At 42.4% G+C, this 21,048-nt stretch overlaps 1 long non-coding RNA gene across 1 annotated transcript; it reads left to right on the forward strand.

Moving 5' to 3' along the window:
* The first annotated feature begins 10,779 nt into the window (after nt 1-10,779).
* LOC148146478 (uncharacterized) lies at nt 10,780-15,876 on the forward strand. The gene is made up of 3 exons (XR_015760836.1): nt 10,780-10,885; nt 13,600-13,682; nt 15,785-15,876. It is a non-coding gene; the product is annotated as an uncharacterized LOC148146478 (long non-coding RNA).
* The last annotated feature ends 5,172 nt before the right edge of the window (nt 15,877-21,048 follow it).

Raw genomic sequence — 21,048 nt, forward strand, 5'->3', positions numbered from 1 at the left:
AGTGTGGGGATAAATGAGTACTACTCTGGCTGGCAATCAGTGACTAATAGTGTGCCTCAGGGATCAGTATTGGGACTGCGATTATTTAGAATTGATACAGATGATTTGGAGTTGGCGACCACATGTAGGGTGTCAAAGTTTGCATATGACACTAAGATGAGTTGCAGAAAACAGTGTGCGGAGGACTGTGAAACTTTGCAGAGGAACATAAACACATTGAGTGAGTGGGCAATGGTCTGGCATTTGGAATAGAATGTTCATAAATGTAAAGTCCTACTGTTTGGTTGGAGTAACATTAAAAAAGAGATTATTACTTGAATTTTAAAAAGTTGCAGGGGCTCCTGAGTAACCTTCTGCATGAAGGTTGGTCACCAGGTAAAACAATCAATTCAGAAAGCAAATGGAATTTTAGCCTTCATTGCTGAAGGATTGTGTTTAAAAGCAGAGGCTATATTCCAGCTGTATTAGGTACTGGTGAGGCCACACCTGGAGTACTGCATGCAGTTTCTGTCTCCTCACTTGCTCAAGGATGTACCGGCACTAGAGCGGGTGCAGAGGAGGTTACCGAGGTTGATTCTGGAGTTGAGGGGTTGGCTTAACAGAGACTGATTGGATTGGGATTATATTCATTGGAAATCAGAAGAATGGGAAACATATAAAATAATGAATGAAATGGATAAAACAGAAGTAGAGAGAATGTTTCCACTGGCAGATGAAGCCAGGACAAAAAGGCATCACCTCAAGATTAGAGGCAGCAAATTTAGGACTGAATTGAGAAGGAACTTATCAATGGATCTCTATGGAATTCATTGCCCAGGGAAGTTGTTGATGCTAGTTCAGTAAACGTTTTTAAAGCTAAGGTATTTAAAAGAAGTAATTAATTAATTAAGGGATATGGTGAGAACGTTGGTAAATGGTTGTGCGCCCACGAAATGATCAGCCATGATCTTAATGAATGGCAGAGCAAGCTCAAAGGGCAGGACGGCCTTCTCCTGTTCCTAGTTCTTTTGTTGTTATATTTTGCATTCCTCCTGCACTCTTGACTTTCAGGTGCTGGTGTTGGATTAGGATGGACAAAATTAAAATTCACAGAACACCAGGTTATAGTCCAACAAGTTTATTTGGAAGCACTCGCTTTGCAGCTTCTTCATCAGGTGGTTGTGTGATTTTTAACTTTGTGTCTCACTCTTGTAACTGAAAAACAGCAACAAAAGCCACGAAGCAGTGCGCATGCTCCAGGCAACAATGGGCCCCTGGTGGTTGATGTCAGCGGAAGACCAATGGAAAGGCAGTGGCAGAGCTGGAGGACCTGGCGGGGCATTTGGTCCTCCGAACAATCAGAGTAAATGAGGGACGGGACTAGACTATACCACGTGATCAACCTCACGGTGGGCGCGGGTGTGCGGGACGTGTGGATGGAGAGCTGTTGGTCAGGAAAGAAATAAACAGCAGGAAGTGGGAGGGAAATGGTGTTGGTATGGGCTGAGAGGTTTTACAAACATTTGGTGCACGTCGGAAAATACAAATTTGAAACTTACAGTCCCGTTTTTGCAGTAAACTGGAAAATAACCTCATCGTGTGATCGCCGCCATCTTTATTCGGGGCAAAGATTCACTGGACACGTGTGCGGCCGCCAGCTTTGTCGGGGGCAAAGTTGAGCGTTGTGTATGTGCAGCCCTCCCTGGTAGAGAGTCATAGGCAGGATTTACACAGAGCACATTCAAACCCAGAGAAATTGATGGGTTTTTTTCTGGATTTGTTTCTTCATCCATTTAAATGATTTGGATGTGAATAGAGCCGGTAGGGTTCGTAAGTTTGCAGATGACACCAAAATTGGAGGTATTGTGGACAGTCATAAAGGTTGTCTCAGAATACAATGGGATATTGATCAGATGGGCCAATAGGCTGGGGAGTGGCAGATAGGGTTTAATTTAGATAAATGTGAGGTGCTGCATTTTAGAAAAGCAAATCAGGGCAGAACTCACACTGAATTGTAAGGTCTTGGAGTGTATTGCTGAACAAAGAGACCTTGGAATGCATGTTCACAGTTCCTTGAAAGTATAGTCACAGGTAGATAGGATAGTGAAGAAATTGTTTGGGATTCTTCCCTTTGTTGGTCAGAGCCTTGAATAAAGGAGCTGTACAGAACATTGGTTAGGCCACTTTTGGAATATTGTGTGCAATTCTGGTCTCCCTCTTATCAGAAAGAGGCACTGAAACATGAAAGGTTTGAGAATTGATTTTTTAAGGATGTTGCCAGGGTTGGAGGATTTGAGTTGCAGGGAGAGGCATAATAGGCTGGGGCCATTTTCCCTGGAGTGTCATAGGCTGAGGTGTGATGTTGAAGAGGTTTATAAAATCGTGAGGGGCATGGATAGCGTAAATAGACAAGGTGTTTACCTTGGGGTGGTGGAGCCCAGAAATAGAGAATATAGGTTTAGGGTGAGAGGAGAAAATTCAAAAGGAGCCTAAAGGGCAACCAAAATTGTAACATTTAAAAGGCATTTAATAGGAAGGATTCAGAGGGATGTCGGTCAAGTGCTGACAAATGGGAATAGTTAAGGTTAGAATATCTGGTTTGCATAGATGGGTTGGACTGAAGAGTCTGTTTTTGTGCTAGACATCTCTGACTGTGGGATCATAAAAGTGAACACTGCTCTGATTCACCTCTGGGCTCCTTGATGTCCATTTGTTCATTATCTAGCTTCCTCAGTCTGACATGTGTATTTTTGACATGTTTCGTATTTTACTCCTACGTTCACAGACCTTTTTGTAAATGGATTGTCCACTGCTGCCCAACTCCTGACCGTATGCTGCTCCATTATCAGGTTATTTTTTCCACAATATCTTTGACAGTCAAGAATTTTTGCCAATAGTGAGTGGATTTTTCTTCCATTTCTGAGAGTCAAATTCTGCACCGTTTTCATTCCCTATAATTCATATTGCACTCCCAGAAACATGATGTGTATTTCTCCTTCCACAGATACCAGCGATCATTGCCAAAGTCGTGTTGCTTGTGGAGAGGGTGATGTTTGACTTCCTTGTACAGCTGCAGTTTGAATGGTGAAGGCGCTCCCACAACGTGGTTGGGTAAGAGACATTACAGATTATTCACTCAGCGATAGTGAAAAGTAGAAGATATCTGTACAAATCAACATGTTTTTAATTTCCCAAAAACATTGAGAACTTTTGACATAAGGCCACAGCTGGAGAATATTATGTCCAGTGACCAAAACCATTGCCAAATAAGCAATTTTTCAGGAATGCCTTAAAGGAAGAAAGCAGATCTTAGAGGGTGGGAATTCCAGACCGTGTTGCCTTGGAATCTATAGAAACAGTCACACAGCTGAACTCAAAAATAAACACATCATTGGGAGTCTAAACTAAAATGAGTTATTGAGATATGAAAGGGTGTGTGTTGCAGGAATATAGGAATGATTACAGCCAGGAAGAAAGTCAAGGGTGTGAAAGTAAATTGTTGTTGCTTATAAATGGGAGCCTTCTGATGGATCAGCAAGTTCTGGTACAAGTGAGCACTTGGGCGGTAGAGTTTTAAATATTCTGGAGATTATAGGGAGGGTGATTGTGGGATGCTGGCCAGGAGTGGGTTTAGATAATGAAATCTAGAGTTAACAAATTGAATGAATGAGAGTTTCAGTAAATGAGCTGAGACTGTGGTGAGGTCAGGTAATATCACTGAAGTCGAAATAGTGTCTTGGAGTGGGACTGGGCTATCACCCTCCCCTCACCTCTGGAATTTAGCTGTTTGTCAGTTTGTGAATCAAGTCTGTAACAAGATCAGGAACTGAGTGGTCCTGGCAGAACCCAAACTGGGTGTCACAGAAGGTTATTGCTGAGCAGCTGCATGACAACACTGTTGATGACACCTTCCATCACTTAACTGCTGAGCGAGTGTCGACTGATGGAGGGACATTGGCTGGGTTGGCTCTGTCCTGCGTTTTTGTGTTGAACATCCCTGAGAAATGTTCCACAATGTCAGTAGGTGCCAGTGCTGGACTTGTCTTGGGCAGTAAGTTCTGGAGCACAGCCATCAGTCTTCTTGCCATAATGTTGGCAGGGCCGACAGCTTTTACACTACTTCTCCATTTCTTGATCTGATTTGAAGTAAGTTTTCAACCAAGTTGAATCATGTCTGCGATGTCAGGGACCAATGTAGAAGGCTCATCCACTTGGCACTGCTGGCTGAAGATTGCTGCAAATGCTGTTGTCTTGTCTGTTGCATGGATGTGTGAGACCCCTCCATCAGTAAGGGTGGGGATATCTGTGATGCTTCCTGCAGTGATTTGCTTAATTGCCCATCACCATTCCTGACTAGGTGTGGTAGAACTGCAGAGCTCAGATCTGATCCATTGGTTATTGGATCACATAGTTCTATTTGGTGTTGCTTGCACTGTAGCTTCACCAGATTGGCACCACATTCTTAGGTATGCCTGGTATTGCTCCTGGCATGCTCTGCGGAACTCTCCATTGAACTACGGTTGATCCCATGGCCTGATGTTAATGGTTGAATGGGGAATATACCAGGTGATGAGATTTCAGATTGTGCTGGAGTACAGTTCTGCTGCTGTTTTGGCCCACAGTGAGACAGAAGTTGCAGGGCCAAGAGGGCTGGTTGTGTTGTTGTATTTTCCAGTGCATTGGTAGATGTAATCTGGTCCATTCAGTTTCATTCCTTTGTTGACACTGTGCAGTGATTAATACAATGAGTGATTTGATGGGTCACTGTCAGGAATGCAACTCTTAAAACAGGTTTTGTGATTTACGCATGAAAGAAGTGAACCTATCATAGTATTCGAACAGACAATCAAGGTATTTTTCATTGGATAATTTCAGTTACATCACGCTAAATTTTTGCTATAAATTCTGTGCCTTAGAATTGTGCCCTCCACAATCACCTGATGAAGGAGCGGTGCTCCGAAAGCTAGTGTGCTTCCAATTCAACCTGTTGGACTACGATCTGGTGTTGTGTGATTATTAACTGGAGAATATTACAGCACTACTAACAGGACTGCATGTAAACAGGCTCAGTCCAGTTAATCAATACATTCAGAAGGATTTCCTCCAAATTTAATGAAGCATTATTCGTCAAAACCGTCAACTTCAACCTGCAATGTTGTTATTAACAAAAACTTCAGGCTGACAAAAAGCTCCCCACCCCACTGCAATGTGGGAACTGGGCCTGGCCCAGGAACTGGAACTGGGACATTTGTGGACTGTGATCTCAAAGGAAGCGAGCAAACACAATTCTGACAGATTAGTCCTCAAAGGTGAGTAGCAAGTTTGAGACAAGGCAGGTGGTATGCCGCCTTGCACTTAGCTTAATTGCATTTCTTATTTACAATCATGTTTTGCAAAGTACACAGAGCCGGTTTGTTTTCGGTGGTTGGGGAGTTTTATCCTCGTTGATCACAGTTGCTGCCTCTCGCTCCCCAAGTCAAATCATAGGATCTATAACAAAACAATAAACTGCAGGTGCTGGAGATCTGAACCCCAGAAACAAAGTGCTGGAGAATCTCAGCAGTTCTGAGGTCATCGGTGAAGAGAAAAAAATGTTACATTTCAAGTTCACTGACTCTTCATCTGAACGGACAAAGGTCACTGGACTTGGAACTTACAATGTTTAATTCCCCTCAGAGATGCTGCTGGACCTGCGGTTCTCCAACACTGTGCTTTCTATATTGAACTTTAGTATTTTTCCGATCTGTTTGTAAATAATCTCCAAAAGTGAAAGGTTCATTGCAAACATGAGCATATTTTCCACACTTGAGTTACACAAGCATGCCTCAGTTTAAAAACAAGATTTAACTCAAAGTAACGTTCCATCTCAAAATTAGCCAAGTTACACCAGTAATAAAGCTCATCCACCCAATGAGGCACTTCAGCACAACATCCTGCAGTGTTGCACACAGCCACCTTTACCAAGGAATGATCGCATGTCACAAAATTGAAGGCCAAGAGCATGTCTCTTTAAAGGAGCCGAAGTCAAACTCAATTTTTGGAAGGATTTTTATTAAACCTGATTGAACATTTAAACCTCAGAGCACAATCTTTGCATTTTTAAACAAAGTGTGTGGGAAACATCCCACATCTTGCTAAAGGTTCAGTTCGGCCTGATACATAGAGCCAAAGTCAAGCAAACATCATACTTTCCATTCACTTCTACAAAGGGCTGACATCACATTTCTTCAGGATTTATAGTATTTTATAAATTGTTTGTAAAATCAGTTGTCACATTAAAGAACTGGACAATGAATGTCATTGTATACAATAAGAGTAAAGCCTGTGACAGCAGATTGAGCTTTGGAGGGCAGTGTATGCGCTTTCTAAATTCTGGGACACTTTGGGAGATTGCTCCCATATGGTGATAGTGAGCATATCTGGAATGCACGTTTTAGATTTGGGAATCATTGGGAGACAGTCTGTGGTTTAAATAGTACTTGGCTTGCGTTGTCGTTGTTCAGTAAGCAATTCATAAAGTTACTTATGTATTGTTGTTGACTACCTGCATGGTATTCAAATCTGCCAGGTTGCCTTCAATCGTGTGAATGCATCTATTGTAAATATTTGGAATACTCCAGAACTGCCCAGTGCTTGGCAAATTCAGGGGGGACAAAAAATACATTGAGTAATTTGAAATTAAGAATCCAAGAGGACGTAACCACTGAAGTATTCAATTCAAATAGTTAAATGGAGTGCTCACATTTAAAGTACCTCTTATCCATAGGAATAGAGGGACTGACAGAATTGGGATCAAATTCCTGGCTGGGGAGTGTGAAATGTGCTTTGATAAAGTCACCGCATTTACCAACAATAATTTGGCAAGCTCAGAAAATTAAAAAAAACCAATAAGAGCTTCATTGCTGCTCCAGTCGGGTCCTAAGCTCTGTGAAAAATATAGCAATGTTCAGGTTTATAGCATACACTTTGAAACACGTGTTTCTTCTACAGATCCTGCAAGTTTCCCCAATGAGCACAGTCCATCCAAATGATGTTGCTAACTTTGGCCAACTCATTTCTTTCCGAGCCTCTGTAACCTGAAGAGTGACCAGAAGCAATTACTCCACATATGTGGGAACATTACCGACGAGGATGTGTTCCTTCAGAATTGACTTCCATATTTTCAGTGTCCATAACAGGTAAAAAGCTTGTTATCTTTTATAAAGCAACCTTTTCTTGCTTAATAATCAAGCTGCCTAAATTTTAAACATGAACACTTCTTAATAGTTGACTATATACTAACGAAATATTTTGTGTGAAACAAATCACATGATACATAGTTTTTAGGATAACAAAACAAGTTTGTTCATTGAAGAATCCAGAGGAAAAAGTCATGAAACAATGTGAGTTTGATATATCTCAATTATCATTTCAAGTGCATTCTCTGCATAAATTCTCCTTTTCCTCCTCGAAGTATTCAACTTCTTGAATAACTGAGAGAATGAAGTCACAGTTGTACAACACAAAATCAGACCCTTCAGTCCAACTTGCTCATGTTGACTAGATATCCAAAATCAATCTAATCCCATTTGTCAGCATTGGTACCATATCCATCTTAAACCCTTTCTACTCATTATTAGTTTATTTTACTTTATTAGCACTTGAAATACTGACTTTTATTTCTCCCAACATTGGTTAAAGAAATTATAAGTTCATTCATCCAAGTTAATTTTGTAATCTTTCACTAAGAAACAAGTGAGTACAACATATAGCTGAGTGCAAAACAAAATACTGCAGCTGCGCGATATCTGGGAACACTCGAAAGGTGAGGCACTGATACTGCACAAGTTTGTCAGTACGGTTTCAATTACTGACAATAATTTAGTCATGTCTTAGCCTTCACACAATTAAGGCAAATGTGAGATATCTGAATTTCATGAATTGGTTTGTGTTGCACTTCGTGACAATTAAACCAAGAATAATTTTTGTTGATCAAAGGAAAAAGTGATGACCAAAGAAGCTGGACATCAGAGTCGAAAAGTGCCATGCTGGAAAAGCACAGCAAGTCAGGCAGCATCCGAGAAGCAGGAGAGTTGATGTTTCGGGCATAAGCCCTTCATCAGGAATCACAGGCTTCAGAAAAATAACTGACATAGACTTATACCAATACATATGTAGCAGGGTCAGAGCATGTTACTATCAGATTAGAGACTAATTTCAGATTTGGTACCGTTCAGTGCAACATTTCAGTATAATATTTACATATGTCCCTAAAAGAGAAGTTGTCTAAAATTACAAGCTCTAGAATGATTATACGATTAAACCTGGAAATAAAGCTGGTGAACAAGAATGGCAAAGTAAAGTCCCATCAGTATCGCCTTGGGCAGTGTCAAGTAAGAATTTGACAACAGAGTTATCACTTTGGTGTAACCTGCCGTCTGGACAAATTGCAGCAAAATCTGTTCAATTTTATCTGCAAACTATTGAATGCAAAATCCTCCTTGCATAATAATGAGGCAGCATTTTGGGATCTCATTTTTAAAATATATTATTTTCAATTAAGCGTGATCACATGGTGCTGTCTACCTAACACAGTACGCAAAGAAATTAACAAAAAAAAAACATCATAACCCAAATTCAGAGTCCCTAATTCATTGCTATTGCATGGGTCATGCATTTATAAGTAATCATTTTTTAAAAATAAATACAGATACATTTACTAACTATATTGGAGTACAGTCAAGTTTCTTATTGAACAGTGACAGGATTGGACAGAGTCCACATGGATTTAAGAGAGGGGAATCATACTTAGCAAATCTACTGAAAGAATCTACAGAGTCAAATATTAAAGAAAGAAATTGCAGGACATTTAGAAAAGCTTATCATTAAACATGGTAGACGGGGTTTTGTGAAAGAGAAACTATATTTCACAAATTTACGACAGTTCAATGAGGTGATATCAATCAGGGCTGATAAAGGGCAATCCAATGATGTTCTGTATTTGGTTTTTAAAAATGTAAATGATAAGGTGCTATATAAAAGTTAATTGCAGAATTTAGGAGCTCATGGTATTGGGGTAACGTATTAGCATGGACTGATGATTGGTTTTCCACACTGGCTGTTGCTGAGTCCTCACTTGGAGTGTTGTATATAATGTTAGCTCCCATATTTAATGAAGGATAAACCAACATCGGAGACCATTCAAAAAAGATTCACTTAGGTGCTTCGAGGATGAAAGGGTTGACCTATCAAGAATAGATAAGCAGGAGTGATCTGATGGAAACAAGATTCTGGTGAGCTTGACAGGGTAGATGTTGACTAGATCTTCTCGAACCAGTGAAGTCTCAAACCAGGGGATATTACTAAGGGAACATTTATTTTAAAAAAACGTAAAGAATTTTTTACTCTCAGTGAATGTCTAGAATTTTCTCACCTAAACAATTGTGAAAGTTAAATGTGGGAGGGGTATGGGTGGGTTACTCTTCAGATGGTTGTTCTGGCTTGTTGGGCTGAAGGGCCTGTTTCCATATAGTAGGGGATCTGCTATTCTATCTCAAATTATTTTAAAAGAGGGCAGATAGAGTTTTGAAATATTGAGCGGTTGAGGGCTAAGCGGATCAAGCATAAAAGAGGTGTTGAGGTCTGGGTTGGCCCAGCCATGATCTGATAGAATGGGGGAACAAGCTGAAGGCGATGAATGCTCTACTCCGGCTCCGATTGCTTGGGGCTCCGTTTCATGTTTTTTTTTGTTTCCAAAGAAGAGCGTGATAGAATGTGCTAAAGATCTCAGATGTTGTGAAAAAGTGGTGTTTATTTACTGATTCAGATGGCATTGATTCATCAATCACAGCTATTCAGTCATGAGTAGGAAGGCAATTCCCTCCATGAATAAAGGTAATCTACTGCAGAGCTCACACAAAGGAAATTCTTACCCTCAGCAAACTCTCCCATCACATTACCCAACATATCAGCTAACGCTTTGCGCATGTTCTCGCGAACAAAGGGACTCCGGGTGATTGATGTCAGCACCGGACCAATGAATGGATGGCGGGCGGAGCTGGAGGACCTCGCGGGACGTTGGTCCTCCAACCAATAAACGTGAATGAAGGGCGGAGCTAAACTAAACCATGTGATCACCCTCGCGCGCGGCGCAGAGTCGCTGTTGTGAATGCTCGGGAAATTATGGAGAGAAAGGATACGGTGAGGAAAGAAATAAGAGGGGAACGGGAGAAAAACTGCGTTGCTATGAGCGGAGAGGTTTTACAAGCAAATTGTGCATGTTGGAAAACAAATTTGAATGTCCCAGTCCCGTGTTTGCAGTAAATGGGGAATTGCCTCAGCGCGGCTGCAGGCCTGAGTGAGCGCCGCCATCTTTATTCGGGACACGTGCGCGGCCGCCATCTTTGTAGGAGGCAAAGTGCAGCCAGGCGCATGTGCAGCCTTTCTCGACAATAGAGCCTTTGGGATCACAGCCGCCAATACTGCTCTGATTCACCTCTGGGCTCCCTCATCACCACTTTGTCAATATCTAGCTTCCTTAGTCTCGAACCATGCATATATTTTTGGTTTGTTTACTACTGTATTATGACTTTTATAGACTCTTTGTAAATGAGTTTTTCACTGCGGCCCAGCCCCTGACCATTTGCTGCTCTGTTATCAGATTACTTTTATCTTGAATATTTTTGACAGTCAACAATTCGTTTTTCCTACAAGCAAGTGTATTTTCCTTCTATTTCTGACTATCAAATTCTGCACCATTTTCATTCCCTGTAATCCATTTTGCACTCCCTGAAACATCAACTGTTTTTCTCCTTCCACAGATACCAGTAATTGATGCCAAAGCCCTGTTGCTTGTGGAGAGGATGATGTTTGACTTTCTTGTACAGCTGCAGTTTGTGTGGTGAAGGTGCTCCTACAATGTGGTTGGGTAAGTGGCATTATAGGTTATTCATTCAGCAACAGTGATGATTTGAAAATAATGTCCAAATCAACAACAGTTTGTATTTTTATTGTCATGCTTATAATTTCACAAAAATACGATTGAGAACTTTAAACATGGCCAGAGATGGAGATATTAGGTCAGATGACCAAATTGCCAAAAAGCAGTTTTTGAGGGATGTCTTAAAGGTGGAAAGCAGACCTGTGAGGTGTTGGCTACGAATTTAAGACCATGCTGCTTCAGCAACTGTAGAAACAGCCACACAGGTGAAGTAATGCATTAACAAATGGTTGGGAGTCTCGAAGAAAATGGGTTGTCGAGGTCTCAAAGTGTGTGTGGTGCAGGGAGCTAGGGATGATAACAGCCAGGAATTAAATCAAGTGTGAGAATTTTAAATTGAGGGATATTGGCCAGGTGCTGGCAGGTGAGACTAGATTGGGTTGGGGTATCTGGTCGGGATGGACGGGTTGGACCGAAGGGTCTGTTTACTTGCTGTACGTCTCTGTGGCTGTATGCTGTTCATTTTAGTTAGGAGCCTTTTGATGAATCAACAAGCAGAGATTTAGACTTTCTTGAGATTACAGGGAGGTTAAATGTGGGAAGCTGGCCCTGAGTGTGTTTGGAAAATGAAAATATGAGCTGAGACAAGGGTGGAATCAGCTAGAAATAGTGGTCTTGGCGTGGGACTGAGTTATCACACTCACCTCACCTCTGGGATTCAGCTGGTTGCCAGATTGTGAATCAGGGCGGTAACACAATCGGGAGCTGAGCGGCCCTGGTGGAGACTAAAATGAGTGTCGCTGAGCTGGCTGTTGCTGAGCAGTTGCTGCTTGGTAGCCCTGTTGTTGACATCTTCCATCACTTTACTGCTGATCGAGTGTGGACTGACAAAGGGAAATTGCCTGGGTTGGATTGCCCTGTGTTTTTGTGTTGAACATCCCTGGGCAATGTTCCACATTGTTGGTAGATGCCAGTGCTGGAGCGGTCCTCGGATTGGTGGGTGGCAAGTTCTGGAGCAAAAGCCATCAGTATTATTGCCAGAATATTGGCAGGGCCCGTAGCCTTTGCACTACTTAACCATTTCTTGATGTTATTCAAATCCAACCGAACTGGCTTAAAACTCAAATCTGATGTTAGAAACCACTGGAGAAGGCTGAGATGGATCATCCCACTTTGCACTTCTGGCTGAAGATTGCTGAAAATGCTGTTGTCTTATCTGGTGCATGGATGTGTGAGGCCCCTCCATCAGTAAGGGTGGCATTTCTAAGATGCTTCCTCCAGTGAGTTGTTTAATTGTCCAACACCGTTCACAACTGGGTGTGGCAGAACTACAGATCTCCGATCTGCTCCTTTGGATGTTGGATCACTTAGCTCTGTTGCTTGCTGCTGATGCTGTTTGATATGCAGATGGTCCTGTTTGATAGCTTCACCAGGTTGGCACTTGATTTTTAGGTCTGCCTGGTGCTGCTCATGGCATGCCCTCCATTCCTGTCCATTGTGATGGGTGAGAGCAAGATTTACAAACCCATGAGATTACAGATTGTGCTGGAGTACAGTTCTGCTGCTGTTGATGTCCCACAGTGCCTCAGAGATACCGAGTTTGAGATCCTCCATCTCTTCGAAGTCTGTCCCATTTAGAACTGTGATAATGCCACTCAACACGATGGAGGTTTTTCTCAACTTTAAGGTAAGACTTTGTCTCCGAAAGGAATGTGTGATGGTCGCTCTTACTGATACTGTCATGGCCAGATGTATCTGCCGCTGCTCAGTTCATAACAATGAGATCAAGTATGTTTTACACTCTTATTGGTTCCCTCACCACCCGCTGCAGACTCAGTTGAGCAGCTATGTCCTTTCGGACCTGACCAGCTCAGTCAGTAATTCTGTTGCAGAACTAGTCTCGATTGTGGACATTGAAATCCTGTACCCGGAATACGTTTGACACCATTTTACTTCCTCAGTGCTTCCACCAAATGTTGTTCAACATGAAGGAGAACTGATCCATCAGCCAAGGGAGGATGGAACGTGGTAATCAGCAGGAGCCATGTGACTTCCTGGTCTCCGGAGCCAATGCTGTGTACTCCCAGGGCAAATCCTCCCTGTCTGTACGCCATTGTGCCACCACCTCTGCCTGGTCTGTCCTGCCGGTGGGACAGGACATATCCAGAGATTTCAGTAGAAAGTGAAGACTGCAGATGCTGGAGATCAGAGTCAAGAGTCTGGTGCAGGAAAAGCACAGCAGGTCAGGGTGATGAAGGGCGTAGGCTCGAAACGTCGATTCTCCTGCTCCTCGGATGCTGCCTGACTGTTGTGCTTTTCCAGCACCACACTCTCGGTATCTAGGGATGGTGATGGTGGTGTCTGGTCATTGTTTGTAAGGGATAATTCTGTGAGTATGAGTATGTCAGGCTCTTCCTTGATTGGTCTGTGAGACAGCTCTCCACATTTTGGCATCAAAAAACATATGTTTGTGAGGAGGACGTTGCAACATTGAGAGGGCTGATTCTGTGGTTGTAATTTCTGGTGCCTTGTTAGTTGCCAACTGGTCCATCCAGTTGCATTCCGTTGTTAAGACTTTGCAGTGATTAGTACAGTGAGTAGCTGGCTGAGCCGCTGTCAGGTTGGCAGGATTTGTCTCGCCATTGACAATGGTTCCATGGAGATCAGGAGATTCCTAACACATTTTTTTTTCTTGAATTCAGATTCCACCATCTGCCAAGACGGGATTCGAACCAGGACTTCAGTCGTTTGTTTTAATATTCTGGATAAAAGCTAAATACATCAGGTTTGTTCACTCGTTTTAACTATCACTAACCCTGGTTTTGTTTCTGTGTAAAACACTGTCCATCATCCTGTCTCCTCTATCCTCCCCTCCAACAACGAGTGAGGAGCACATGGAGTTTCTCTGTCACTAAGACTGAGATAATCCGATCTGCTGCTTCTCACCCTCCCGCTAGCCCACCGAGCCAAACTGCCTCACGTGATGTTCCTGGTTTTTGTCCTAAACCAAATCTTTCTCCAGTCTCTTGTCAAGCCTTATCAGAGCTCACCTTGACCCTTTTCCCTAATCTCGCTAAACTCACTTTCCAACTCACTTTCCTCCGCTGCCACCTCATCACCTCCGCCCCCCCCCCTCCCCCCCCTCGCCAATTCATAGATATTGTTCCTTGTTCTGTCTGTTGGTCTTTTCTGGTTATGTTCTTCTCTCCCATTCTATGAAAAATTAATATTTGACCTTACCGTTGTTGGAAAATCCTGCTCCATCTCTACTCTCCCTTTCCTTTCTGAATTATTTGCATTTGGTGTCCCTCAACGATCTATCCTTGGTTTCTCCAGTACCTCACGTACATAGTGCCAGGAGATGATATCATCCAAAAACACTGTGTTAGGTTTGACATGTACACTGACGATGCCCAGCTCTCCCTCCGCATCATCCCTCTCCATTACTCCACTGTTCCTCAGTTATCAAACTGCTTATCACATTCCCCCTAATCGATTAGGTGCAATTTCCTCCAATGAAACATTGTCACGGTGAAACCCATTGCCTTACCTTTACCTTTCTGCTGAGCCCCTCCCTCTCACTGGGAACTCTCTGAGGCAGAACGACACTCTTCACAATATTGCTGTTATATCTGACCCCAAGGTGACCTTCTGATCAGACATCCACACAATCACAACACCAGGAATTCCAATCTCTTAAACGTTGCTTTTCTCTACCTCACCCCAGCTCCATTGCCACTGAAACCCCTTACCCATGTCTGTGTTGCCTTAAACTTGAATCCAAAACAGAACCCTTGATTCCGTGACACAGAATCTGGTTTCAGACTCCCCTCTCAGTATTTACCCTCAGACACATCCTCTCTCTATTTCTCCTGTCAAATCCCTTAAGAATCCCATCTGTCTCAATGAGATCACCTCTCTTTCTCCAAAATCCAGTGAGTGGCGTCCCAACCTTTTCAGCCTTTATTTAAAAGATAATCCCTCCAAACCAGGGATCATCTCATTGGATCTTCCCTGAAATGCCTCCAATAAAGTGACACATTTCCTTATCTAAAGGGACCAAAACTGCTCTCATTCCTGCAGATATGGTGGCCTCACCAGCACTTCCACACGTTCCTCTCAGGTATATACTCCAAGCTGTAATGCTGAAAACTTTTGAAACAAAATATTCCATTCCCTTTCCTGATTCCCTGTTGTGACTGTGTGGTTGCTTTCTGTGTTTCCTGAACAATTACCCCTGGTCCCTTTGTGGTGCAGCTTTCGACAGTTTCCACCATTTAAATAGTACTTTGTTCTTTTATTATCTCCTCAAAAATGAGCAACTTCCCATTTTCCCAAGGTACACTCCATCTGGCAACTTGGTGTCCCCTTCTCCTGTGCATCTCTTTCTTTTCATAATCATCTTAGACCTTTAAAGTTATGCCTTTTCGAGGCGATATCATCCCCTTCCCATTCTTCCAAACATTTATTGTGGGAAGCAGACAGAGTTGCTATCTTTTTAGGGATACGCTTTGGAGTGATTGAGAGGATCTTCCTATCCATTGGTCAGGATGGAGACAACTTGCCCATTGTAAGGCATTAGCTTTTCACACCCAGGTCTTATTGATGAGGCAGAGCGGCAGCACGGAATGAAAGAAAAGAAAGTACTTATTGTTCCCCATATCTCACTGACACTTGGATCATTTTCTCCAATGTGTCAAAGAACTGCTCTCTTCAGTCACATGGGATCTCAAGTTGGAATCTCCTAGAAACCCACAGATTTCCCCCTGAGTTGACTGCTGATGTCCTCAAGGGTAATGTGTACAGTAATCCTGGGCCACGAGGAGGGGATGGTGTGAGTTTCTAACTTGAACTCAGAGTGACAGATTTTATAAACTTTTATTACAGGATATTACAGGTGGACATTCAGATGGTAATCTCAGTAAATGTTCTGCCAAACTCTGATTGAATTACTCAGTACATCAGGACCTGGATATTCGCGTTGTGTGTGTGAGTATTGTGTTCCAGATCAATCCCATTTGCTGCTTAAAAATTCTCCTTTGAATCATCGCATTCTCTCAAAAGGTCTCCCCAAACCTTCAAAGTGTCATGTAATCCTTTTATGATGACCTGATGAGTGTAAGGTTTATTATTCAAATGTGTAATTTTTGTATAAAAATGTCTCAGAGAGGGAGCAGAATATTCTTAATCGGGAGAATAACTATTTTGAGGTGAGGCTGTTGTTTATTGGTATCAATGACATAGGAATAGAAGAGTTCACATTGTTGGATCATTCGAATCTCTTGTGGGATAGAATTGACCTCCATCAGAAGGATGGATTGTACCTGCACTGGAAGGGAACAGTTGCAAGTGCTATTCGGGAGGCATTAAACCAGTGAAGGAATGTGGGTAAACCGAAAGAGAAAGTGAGGAAGGAGCTAAGTCTGAGGCTGGTACAGTTCAGACGTCAAACAGTCAAGGCAGGCAAAGGCATGGCAGAGAATGAGGTAGGACTGAGCAGTTACACTGCAGTTATTTCAATGCAGGAGGCCCGATAGGTCAGGCAGATGAGCTCGGCATAATTGTGAACATGGCACTGGGATATTATAGCAATTACAGAGGCATGACTCTGGGATGGATAAGACTAGCAGCTTAATGTTCCAGTGTATAGATGCAAAGATAGAAATGGGGCAACAGAGCAGGGGGAGAGGTATTTTTGATTAGGGATAGCATTACAGCTGGGATTCAAGAGGGTATTCCTTGGAGTACATCGAGGCAAGTTGTACAGGTGGAACTGAGAAATAAGAAAGAGATTATCTCCTTACTGGGATTGTACTATTGACCCCTCCTCACCCCTTCCCCAATAGTCAGCGGGGAATTGAGAAGCAAATTTACTAAGATATCACTTATCTGTAAGAATAGTATGGTTGTGTACAAGACTTGATCTTCTTTTGTATTCATTCACAGGATGAGGATGCCACTGGCTGGGTCCAAAGGGCAGTCACATTGCTGTGGGTCTGGAGTCACATGTAGGCCAGACCTGTTAAGGATGGCAGATTCCTTCCCTGAAGGATATTAGTGAATTTGATGGTGTTTTTATCGCAACAATGGATTCATAGTTTTTCATAGATTCCTAATTCCAAATTTTTATCGAATTCACATTCCACCATCTGCCGTGGCAGGATTCACACCCAGGGCTCCAGAATGTTATCTGGGTATCTGGATTATCCGTTTAGCGAAAATATCACTAGGCCATTTGGCAGGGAGAGTGACTGAGGTATCCGTAGGACAGCACATCAGCACCAAACTTCCCATGGTTTCTGCAGAACATAGAAAGGGCTGGGGAGGGAAATATATTCCTAGTGGTGGGGTCTGACTGTAGGTTGCAGAAATGGCAGAGGTTAATGTGCTGTATCTGGTGACAAGTGGGGTGGCAGGTGAGGACCGGTGGATTATATTCTTCTTGTGGTGGGAGGGGTGGTGTAAAGGCAAAGGTGCAGGAAGTGGAGGATATGCATTGAAGGGCATTGTTGATCACGTGGAAAGGAGATGTGGTCCTTGAAAGAGGAAATCTTTCTGGGATGTTCTGGAGTGGAATTGGTTCTCCTGGGAGCAGATATGGCAGAAGCAGAGGAATTGAGAGTACAGGATAACGTTTTTACAGGATTATACTCGAGGGTAATCAGGAGAGCATAACGGGGACATGACATATCTCTAGGAAATGGTTTAAGGAGAATCCAAAGAGATTCTACAAATACATCAAGGATAAAAGAATAACCAGACAGAGAATAGGACACCTTAAAGATCAACAAGGCCATCTATGGAACAACAGTAGGTGGGAGAGATACTATGCTATTCTATTTTAGAGCGTTTGGAGAAATAATAGTGATAACTTGAAAAGTGTCCATATACAGCGGAGGTGGTACTGGATGTCTTAAATCGTAGCAAGGTGTATCCCAGAAATTTGTGAAAAGCTAGGAAAGTGATAGCAGTGCCCCTCCCTGAGATATTTATATCATCGTTTGTGACAGGTGAGGTGCTGGAAGATGTGTGCCATTATTTTAAAAAGGTGGTAAGGAAAGGCCAGGGAGCAAGAGAACAGTCAACCTAACGTCAGTGGTGGGTAAGTTGTTGGAAGGGATTCTGAGGGAGAGGATTTACATGTATTTGGAAAGACAAGGAATGATTAGTGATAGTCAACGTGGCTTTGTGTGTGGGAAATTCTCTCTCTCTCTAACTTGATTGAGTTTTTTTGAAGGCAGACTGTGGACGTTGTCTATATGGACACTGAACGATGTTCCACAAAGCAGATGGTTAGCAAGTTTAGATAACATGAAATGTTGGGAGAACCAGCCATTTGGACACAAAACTGACTTGAAGGTAGGAGGTAGAGGGTGGTGATGGAGGGTTGCTTTGTGGACTTGAGGCCTGTGAGCAGCAGTGTGCTGCAGGAATGGATATTGGGCCCTTAAATAAATGAGTTGGATGTGAATATATGAGATATGGTCAGTAAGTTTACAGAAGACACCAAAATTGGAGGTGTCGTGGACAGTGAAGAAGGTTAGTTCAGAATACAACATGATCTTGATCAGATGGGCCAATGGAGCAAGGAATGGCTGATGGAGTTCCATTTAGATAAATATGAGCTGTTGTATTTTGGAAAAGCATATCAGGGCAGGACGTATGCACTTAATGGTAAGGTTGTTGGGAGTGTTGCTGAACAAAGAAACCATGGTGTGCAGTTTCATTGTTCCTTGAAAGTGGTGTTGCAGGTCGGAAGGCTAGTGAAGGTGGCGTTTGGTACACTTATTTATTGGTCAATGCATTGAATACAGAATCTGGGACGTCATATTGTGGCTGTTCAGGACATTGATTAAGCCATTCAGGAATTCTATTTTAAGTTCAAAATTCCCTGTTCTGGGAAGGATGTTGTGAATCTTGAAAGAGTTCAGAGAGGATTTACAACAATTTTGCCAGGGTTGGAGGATTTGAGCTAAAAGGAGAGGCTGAATAGGGTGGGATTAATTTCCCTGAAGAGTCAAAGACTGAGAGATGATTTTACAGAGATTTATAAAATCACGAGGGGCATGGATATGGTGAACACCTGGAGTCTTTTCCCCCCAATTTAGATGGGTCCAAAATAAGAGCACATGGGCTTGAGAGGGCAAAAATCTAAAAGGGATCTAAGGGGTCACGTGTTAAAGCTGAACTGTGTGGAATGAGCTGCCAGATGAAGTAGTGGAGGCTGATAGAATTACAACATTTAAAAGGCATCCGATTGGGTACATGAATAGGAAGGATTTTGAATGATACGGACCAATAGCTGGCAAACGGGACCCAATTAGTTTAGGATTCCTAGTTGGCATGGACCAATTGGACCAAAGGTCTGTTTCTGTGCTGTACCTCTCTGATACTAATAAATGAAAATAAGATGTGTTCCTCTTTTGTGGAGAGCTAGCAGAAGCACAGATAATTATCCTTGGAGCTGAGAAGGTTAAGCAGTGATTTCGACCAGGTGCAGATTTGTTTCCAAGATATTTAATTTGCAGAGAGAGAGAGGAATTCTAAACAATGTCACAATTTTAGTAACTATTTTCAAGTAATTGGCAACTAATGCAGGGAAATATGTGAACATTATTTTATTCAGTAAATTCTGAGCATCTGGAACAGTCTGAATGGCAGCTGGACACAGACTCAGCAGTTATTCATAAACAGATTTGAAATTTTACTTTTTAAGCAAAGAATTGTGGGGCTATCGGCAAATGGGAGGGGAGTTGGGTCAGATTTGCAGCATCTCCAGTGGGAGAGAGTATAGCCCCAATGGGCTGAATAGCCCCCAGCCCCATGCTCTGTGATACTGCCCCATTCATTGTGAATGATGAAGCTCATCCCAGGGCAGAGAGGGAGGATACCACCACTCACCTCACAATGAGATTCAAGTGATTGATGTCAGCGCAGGCCAATAGGAGGCAGAGGGTGGGACTGGAGGACCAGGCAGTACCAGTTTATCTTCCAACCAATCGGAGTGAATGAGGGTATCCTTAAGGCTGGAATTAAAGAAAGGCACATATCGCAGAGATTTGAGAAACTGCAGGAGATTAGAAATAGGGAGCGTTCTGTGGCTGGAGAGGAATTATATAAATAAGGAAGAGTTGTGAGGCTGGATAAGGTGACAGTGATCGGGACAGTTGTGAGGATGGAGGAATTGGGCGATAGTGAGAATTAGAGTCCTAATGTTATACGGCAAGGAAACAGGCCCTGTGGTCCAACCAGTCTATGCCGACCATCATTCCAAACTGAACTAATTGTACCTGCCTCCACTTGGTCCACATCCATCCAACTATTTCCTATTTGTGTACTTATCTGAATGTATATAAATATTATAATTGTATTCACAACCACCACTTCCTCTGGAAGTTCATTCCACACGTGTAATTTTTTTTTAAAAACCCTAATATCTTTTTTCAAATCTTTCTCATCTCTTCTCAAAATGAATGCACCCGAATTTTGAATTCCCCTCTCTACCGGCCATTCACCTTTATCTACACTCTTCACCATTTCATAAACCTTTTAATAAGGTCACCCCTCAACCTCCTACACTCCAGTGAAAAAAGTCCCACCCTTTCCTGATAACACAATCCCTCCATTCCCATTAACATTCCAGTAAATCTCTTCTGAACCTGCTCCGATTTAATGATATCCTTCCTATAACAGCACAACCAGAGCTGGGTTTAGAATTCCAGAAGAGGCTTCCCCAACATCCTGTACAACCTCAACATAACATCCCAATTCCTATACTCAAAGGTGTAAACAGTGAAGGTAAGTGTGCTTGAATACCTTCTTAACCACCCTGTCTATATTTTAACACAAACTTCAAAGACATGAAGCCCTCGGTCTCTTTGTTCCATATCACTACTCAATGCCTTACTTTTAATGTGTGTAAGTCCTGCCTTCGTTTGTTTTATCAAGATGTAATATTTTGCATTTATTCCAATCCAAAAATCCTCTGTGTATAAAGGCAGTAGTAGTATAATTAAGTGGGAAATCAGGAGGCAAAAAGGGGACGTGAGATAGCTTTGGAAAATAGGGTTAAGGATAATACAAAGGGCTTTTATAAATACATGAAGAACAAAAGGCTAACTCGGGAGAAAATAGAGACCCTCAAAGATCAG

The sequence above is a fragment of the Chiloscyllium plagiosum genome, unplaced genomic scaffold (genome assembly GCF_037043375.1).
Source record: "Chiloscyllium plagiosum isolate Xiang-an unplaced genomic scaffold, Cpla_swu_hap1 HiC_scaffold_21, whole genome shotgun sequence".
Lineage (NCBI taxonomy): Eukaryota > Metazoa > Chordata > Chondrichthyes > Orectolobiformes > Hemiscylliidae > Chiloscyllium > Chiloscyllium plagiosum.